Source organism: Marmota flaviventris, chromosome 8, assembly GCF_047511675.1.
Source record: "Marmota flaviventris isolate mMarFla1 chromosome 8, mMarFla1.hap1, whole genome shotgun sequence".
Taxonomy (NCBI): domain Eukaryota; kingdom Metazoa; phylum Chordata; class Mammalia; order Rodentia; family Sciuridae; genus Marmota; species Marmota flaviventris.
Window position 1 is genome coordinate 38,684,955 of NC_092505.1, and position 8,327 is coordinate 38,693,281.

At 33.6% G+C, this 8,327-nt stretch overlaps 1 pseudogene; it reads left to right on the top strand.

Annotated features, from left to right (window-relative positions):
* The first annotated feature begins 474 nt into the window (after positions 1-474).
* On the top strand, positions 475-829 carry LOC114087531 (dynein light chain Tctex-type 1 pseudogene; annotated as a pseudogene).
* Positions 830-8,327: the final 7,498 nt, after the last annotated feature.

Consider the following 8,327-nt stretch of genomic DNA (forward strand, 5'->3'; position numbering starts at 1 on the left):
ATGAAGATTAAGCAAAATTTACAGGAAATTTATGACACTAAAGGCTTATATTGGAAAATAATTTTTTAAATCAATGATCTGTAGTAAGAAATAATAATAGAAAAGGAACCTAAACCAAAATAAAACATAAATATAAGGATAAAAATCAATGAAGTTGAATACAAGAAAAAAATAGAGCCAAACAAAGAAGTCAAAGTAGATATTATGAAAATATTAAACAGATAAATAAACCCTATTGAGACTTGTGAAGAAGAGAGAAAATATGAATATCCAATATATAGAATGAAGGATAATATGTTTGCCAACCCTTATAGTATTAGAATATAATAATATATTACAATCAATTCCATGCCAATAGTATGGACATCTTAAATATGTTGAATTTATTTTAAGAAACTTACTGTAAACAAAAAAGCAAACAAATAAGCAAAACAGGCCATATTGAGACCGCGGAGGCAAAGAGCTGGAGGAAAGATGAAAGACTTCCAGGCTGCCAAGGAGACTGCTTTGGTTGTTGATGAAGTGAGCAACATTGTCAAAGAAGCTATGGAAAGTGCCATCAGCAATAACGCTTACCAGCACAGCCAAGTCAATCAGTGGACCACAAATGTTGTAGAACAAACCCTAAGCCAACTTACCAAGCTGGGAAAACCACTTAAATATATTGTGACTTGTGTAATTATGCAAAAGAACGGAGCTGGGTTACGCACAGCAAATTCTTGTTTCTGGGACAGCTCTACTGATGGGAGCTGCACTGGGCAATGGAAGAACAAGACCCTGTACTGCATTGTCAGCACCTTTGGACTGTCCATCTGACCTCTTTGTCCAGCCTGTGTCCTCTGTTGCCTCAAAATTTCTATTCCATCTTCTAACTCACCAACCATGAATTCAGTGGACACCTTTCTCTTGTGTTTTGTAACACCTTTAAAACATAGACAAATAAACAAAATGACTGCACTATTATATTAAAAAACAAAACAAAACAAAAACAGGTCAGATGTTTGCAATGACTAATTCCTGCAATAATTTAGCAAACAAATTATACAGGTTCTACCCAAAGCCTTCCAGAAAATATGAGATGGAAACACTTCTCTAGTCAGTTATGACATTTCTCTGAATTATTCAAGGACACTACAGAACTATTCTCTTTTCAGAGAATATATCTACAAAGACATATCCTTATTCAACATATATACAAATAATACCAACAAAATATTAGCAAATTTAAAGTAAGGAGGTATAAAAAATAATACTACATCACAAAGGAATCACAAAGGAGCAATAACCCCAGGAATTTAAGTTTGGTTCAACACTTAGGGCTCACAGAGTAATGTAATTGGGTGATGTAATTCAACATTTGAATAAAATAAGAAAGGTTTAAAAAAGAATCATTTCAACAGATATAAGAAAGCAGTTGGCCATGGTCAACATCTACTCATCATAAATATTCTCAGCAAACAAAGGGGCAGAAGGAGTTTCTTCAACCTAATAAAGGGCACTTATCAAAACAAAACCTAAACCACAACTAACATTATATATAATTGAGATAGACTGAATATTCCCCCTAAGTGTGTAAGAATTCAAGGGTGTCTGGGCACACCACTTCCAGATTTTCTAATAATTAAGAGAAAGGCAAGGGATATGTATTGGAAAAGGAGAAATTAAAAGTATCTCTATTTATAAATATTCTGATGATCTACATAGAAATTTTCAAAGTTTCTACCAATATTTCTATATAAAAAACATATATATTTTGGACTTGGGGGAAATAAACAAATGAAAATTTAATAAAAATAAAAATTGGCAATACCACACACACACACACACACAAATAAATACTGAAGTGCATATAGAATGTATGTGCACAATCTGTAGACTGGAACCATATAATTCTCATGGAAAAACTAAGAAATATTTAGTTAATAGATAAATATGTGCCATATTCACAGATTAAAGTATACAGTATTATTAAAAACGTCAACTATCCCAAATACCTCTAAGCAAATTCATGTCCCAGCCCCACCACCACCTCACAGTTGAGAAGCTGTTCTAAAGTTTACATGGCAATGCAAAGGGATTAGAATTGTCAAAATAATTTTGAAAAGATAATGCAAGATTCACAGTAGCTGTTTTCAAGATTTACCATTAAGCTGCATTAGCTCAGACAGTGTAATATTGGTGCAAGATGAGACACACAGTATATATTCCATAGCATAACTTGTTGATAAAATTGCTTCCCAAATACACCAATTAACATAGCACTCAACCAAGTAAAACTATGACTAGTTCATTAGGTTTCTCTTTTCTTCCTTCCTACCTTTTTCTTTTCATCTGTCTCTCCCTCTCCTCTTCCTTTTTTCCCTCCCTCCTTCTGTCTTTACACCTCCCCCCCCACCCCAACCTTTTATAATTCTATAATCATTCCACAGTGTATCTTGGAATTATTAAGAATACATGGAATTGTTTATTCATTGCTGTATTTTGGCTTTTTTTCTTTGTGAATCATAATAAAACTTTCAAGATTCAGTGTTTCCATTTCTGAATTATAGTGACCTTATGAGTTTTATGTGTCCACATGGTGAGAGAAGGAATTAAAGATTTTTATTAAAATAATGATATTTAAATTATTTTTATCATTATAAAATTTGTACATACCTTTCAATTTAAAAGCAAAAATAAACATAATTTTAAAACATTAAATACAAGAATGAAGCTAATTGCATACAAATATAAAATAGTTTTATCATTAACTCAATGTCAGAAAATAACATATTCCCTACATCCTATCCTGCCAATGATCTTGTATTTTACTGACTAGTAGATGTATTCAAGGAAGTTATGACTCCTTAGCATATAGCATAGAATAACCCTAAATGTAGGGCCATATTCTCTGCAATGGAGAGTTCTAGCTAAGACTTTTCTCCCCCTGCCCTCTCTCTCATAAGTAATCTGAAGAAAAATGGTGACTATTTACTTATTTCAGACTGTTGATCAATGATTCTTTGACTAATGCTTCAAAATGTTTAATCGGTTGTGTTCATATGAATCATACTTGCATTGGTTTGAATATTAACACCCTGACAATTGTAATTGAGTTTTCCTGCTTTTACGTTTTTTCTAAAGTTTTAAGTATTTAATGTGCAATCGGTGTCCAATAAACTTGAGAGAGTCACTGATAAATTGATTCAAGCTTTCAGTCACTTAAAAATCTATGAGTATGTTTCAGGAAACATTTGTCTGAAACATCATTCATCCATCATACTTATTTTTCTCTTGGTATTGCAAACTGCAAATGTTTTTCTACTATTAGCATACATACCTGAACGATATCCCTCATGAGTTTCCTCTGCTACAGTCTTCTCCCCAAATCTGTCATGATGCTTGCATTGTGCATTTTTATGCATAATGGAAAACCTGTGTGCAATGAGAACAGTGGCATAATGTATTCTTCAGGGTGATAAGTTATGTTTCATGTAATGACAGTTCCTCTCTCTGAATTTACTCTGTTCTCAGTAGATGTGTTTCAAATTAATAGAGCATTAGTCCCTAATCAAGGAAGTATTTAGGAATACATTTTTAATTAAAATGAACTATGGGGAGGAATAAATAGTGTTAGTCTTTTCGTGTTAATTTGACATAATGTATTACTCATGTATCTCTGTGCATTACTAAAGATTAGACCATTGATATTTTTGTAATTTAATGTAAAAATAGGGCAAACAGAAAGAAACAGATTTAATAGAATAAATATGAAAAGCTGAAAATCAGAGAGGCTTGAAGCAAGCCAAATCATGAAATATATACTTTTGGGGACCTAAAACAATTATACAATCAAGCCATCCACTTGTTACCAGCAGTGGGCACAACAGGACATACACATCACCTATTTTTACTTACAAAGACTACCTGGTCTCCCTTTGTAGGAGTATCATCTTTGCCATCAGGAAGTTCTTTTACAAATCAGCTTCGATGAACAATAATGTCAGTCTTTTGGTTTATTTTTTTGTGAAAATATATTCGTCTTATATAGAGAGCTCCAAGAAATACATTTTGCACTTTAGGCATGAAGTAAATGCCTATGTTCTAACCCCAAGGATTCATAGTTAATCTTTACACATTATTAAATGTTTAAAATAGAAAACTAATCAAGACAAGACTCAAACATGTCAGATACCACCTCTGAAGAGGCAATATCTTTAAAATCTCAAAAAATATGTGAATTAATGGAAGTATTATATACATTCTGTAATTGGATCCTGAAATTCTTTCAGCTTATTGAGTGTGTAGGAAGAAAAATGTATGTTCTAACTGAAAATGTTATTGGAATTGAGATTGTTCCTTTGATGCTAATTTATTAAGAAACAAGGGTATATAAATTTGTAGACCACATATTAGAGTATATGAATGATAACTCCCTTAGTAACTATTTCTAGGGTGTATGTAAGGTTACTTATGGCATGACATGGTTCTCAGCAATTGGAAATTAAAATTTAAAACAAAGAGACTAATTTCTCCAAGGAAGTAAAACCTCTTTCCTATATGTTGCAGCTCACAGATAGTCTTTGAACAAGGTTCAGATAAAGAAGTAAAATGGGTTTAAGAATCTTTGCCCCTAGTGATAATAGACCCAGAATCTTCTTGTAAGTACAGAAAATCAAAACAGGATTAATAAGCAAAGAGTAAACACTACTGATGATGAGTGCTACAGGCTTGAAACAAAAATAGGAAATATGTGCACAAAGCAATCAAGAGAAGAAGTGAGTGCAAATAAATGGTTTTCCACTTTAAAATGAGTAATGGTCGTCACCATAGTTTAATAAGAAGGATTCAAAGACAGATGACAGTATCTTTTTTACATCTTCTTTAAGTTATTTGATCCAAATAAACATTATATGCCACTTGTATTTCTCCTTACAGACTTCGGTCCTGGCAGGTTTTATAAGGATTTCATTGTATTCATAAATTGTTAAAAATATCTCCATTGTTGTGTATCAACATCTGGATGAAACTGATATCACAGTAAATAAGTTGTAATGTAAGAATAAAGATAGAGAAGCAAAATATCATGCCTACTTTGAATTAAAGACACATTTGTTTTTCTGTCTTGTGTATTATTAGCTTTCTCCAAATAACCTCAGGTAGGACTGTAACTCAGACTTAGAGAAGCTGAATAAACTTTCAGCAATATCAATTAATAGTTGTGTACACTTAGGCAAACCATTCTCTCTCTCTAAGCTTCACAGAGCTCAGCCATAAAATAAACAATAGTTACTCAACAAGAATTTTGTGAAGACAAATGGACACAATAGACATTATTATGTCTAGATCAAAGCCTAGCCCATGTGAGTCACTCAAATGGCTGAAATGAAAAGTTATTCATAATAGATTTACATTGTTTCTGATGATCTCTTTTGCAGCTTTCTTCCTAGCAGTAGTTCATTGTTGTAATTAATATCTACATTAGTGATTTCTTTGAATGAATGATCACTTTTTAGTCTCATGCTGAAGGAGCAATCAACAGAAACAATTTCCTTGAGTACTATCCCTAGGAAGCCTATGTGGCTTTGTTACTGTGAATATCAGATGCTGCAGGATCTCTGTGTACAGAAGCTACTGTATTTATTTGGAAAGGCAAAACAAATGATTGCTCAATTGGATGCTTAAACAGGCAGTGTTGTAAGTGTATAAATGCTTCCATTTGCCAGACTTGGAGAGAAGTTGTTTTGATGTGAATCTTGAAGTTCATTCTGTCTAAGATTAGATTTCACTGTCAGTAACTAGATGCGACCTTGCATTGAGTTTGCACTGAGTTAGCTTCTGTGCTTCTCTGAGAGATGAAAGTCCAAAAGAAGTATAGATCCACCATACTCTACAGATATGAAAGCTCAAAGAAAAAAGGTAAATGTGCAAAAAGAAGTGATATTGAAAATCATTTTCCAATGACAATTATTTTAGCAGAACACAATGTATGAACTTATCTTGAAAGTAGCCATTTCTCAGCTTTATGGGTACTGAAATTTAGTTGAATATACTGGCAACAGGCAAAACTGTTCCACATTTCTCATCCCTCACCTAAGACTTAAGTTCTTGTTAAAATATGATTTTTAGATCATTTTACCTCATATAGAGTAGAAAAACTGAGAATATTTTCAGTCCAAATTGTCTTGTTTACATAAGAAACAACAACAAAAGAATCACACAAAGTATGTGTCAATATGTCTTCCACATATTATGCATATATATACAAAGGTACTTGTTCGATAGCTTTTAGGTACAATAGAACACAGTCAGTTTGACAATATTTTATTTTTGCCTGGGTATTGAGGAAGATAGAGCAATAAAATGAAAATCAAATTGCTATTAGAGTCAAATATGTAAGTATTACACTAACTATAGCAAGGAAATTAAAGAAAAAAGCCCATTAAGTATTTAAAAAAAATTTATTGACCAACTTTCAGTACTCTGTACATAGTTCTTTTAATGACATTGCACGAAAATTCTACTAAAATTCAGAAAGAAATATTTTAAAACGTGTTCATGTGAGCCAGGTTGGTTCAAGTAAAAGTGAACTTGGTTTGATTAGGGAAGTGTTATGGTTTAAATGTGAGGTGTCCCCCAAAAGCTCACCTGTGAAACAATGCAAAAAGATTTGGAGGAGAAATGATTGGGTTACAGTCTTGACCTAATCAATATATCACTCCCTGAGGAGATTAAATGAGTGGTTAACTGAAGGCAGGTGGCATACCACTGGAGGAAGTGGTTCATTGAAGGTATGGCTATGGGGTATATATTTTATATCTGGAGAGTGGACTCTCTCTCTCTCTCTCTCTCTGAGTGTGTGTGTGTCTGCTTCGTAATCATCATGTGAGCTGTTTCCCTTTGCCACACTTTTCCTCCATGATGGTTAGCTTCACCCTGAGCTCCTGAGAAATGGAAGCTATTGTCTCTGGACTGAAACCTCTAAAACCATGAGCCCCCAAATAAACTCTTCCTTCTCTACAATTGTTCTGGTCAGGTCTTTTAGACTAGCAGTGAAAAAGCTGACTAAAACAGGTAGTTGTCACTTTAATTTACTATCAGATCTGCAACAATCTGTTCAGAGGACAAGCTCAGGTTAAGAACACAGTGAGCAGGGTCAGGGTTGCTCTTGCCTCCCTTGTTCATCTATGGTTGGCACCACAATTCTGAAAGTTTAGCATCATGTTTTTTGTGAAGAAGGTATCAGGACTTAGGACTCCCAAACCCAAGATTCACTTTACAAAGACAAAAAGAAATTCTTGTTTGACAAAGTAACATATATTTACATTTCATTTCTCATGTAAACAGTTGCCATGTTACAGGTTTCAGTCCAGCTGTCCTGACTATAGGCCATTAAAAGAGCCAGCAGGATGACATCCCCTTACCAAATATCATATTTTTTATAGTTTTCTTTCTCCAACATCATTTTCCTCTACCACATTTTGATTATGTTTTAAAACATTTATACAGAACATTGAAAAATATTTTTTTGCATTAATATAAAATTCACATCAATCACTGTTAGGATAAACTGATACTCAAATATTATTGTCAACAAGAAGATACCATAGAGAGTAAAAACAAATTTAAAAAAGAATTGTTCAGAAAATGAGAATCTCAAAATTGTTTTAATGGGAATATTCTTAAAAAGTAAAATATTGCTAATGTCTAGATACAAAACTTATTTAAGACTTCTGGTCCTTTCAGAAGATGGGGAAAGGTGCAAAAAGTTTTACTCCCATACTTCCAAAAATGACAGGCAACCAAATAACTTGAAATATATATATATACACACACACACACACACACACACACACACACACACACATAAAGGGATCACAGGCCTTGAGTAAATTCTTCCAGGTACCATACAAACTGATAAGAAAAATTCAGCTAAAATATTTAACAAATTGCTAAAGTCTGAGTGTGGTCTAACAAGGAGAACTTACTATTCTCAGGAGCCACAGACAGAAGGTAAATTAACTACTACTCAGGTTGTCTTCTCCATGAACCTCACAAGTGCTCCTAAGAAACATTTGGGTAAAGCAAGAGTCCTAAGACAGCACCCCTCCTGGTATAGGTCTCAGGGGTGACAACAGCAGCCATCATAAGGCTCAAAGCCCATCGGAATGATCCCTCCTAAGGGGAAAACAGGCTTAAATGGACAGAAAGGTAGAAAGCACCATCTTTATGGCCTGGACACAAGTCCATTACAGCTGAGCAAAGGTAACAGAAAACATCCTATGAGGATGTGGGGACTGAGGGCGAGATAGGAATGTACTATGAGTCCTTACAATTAAAGGTTGAGA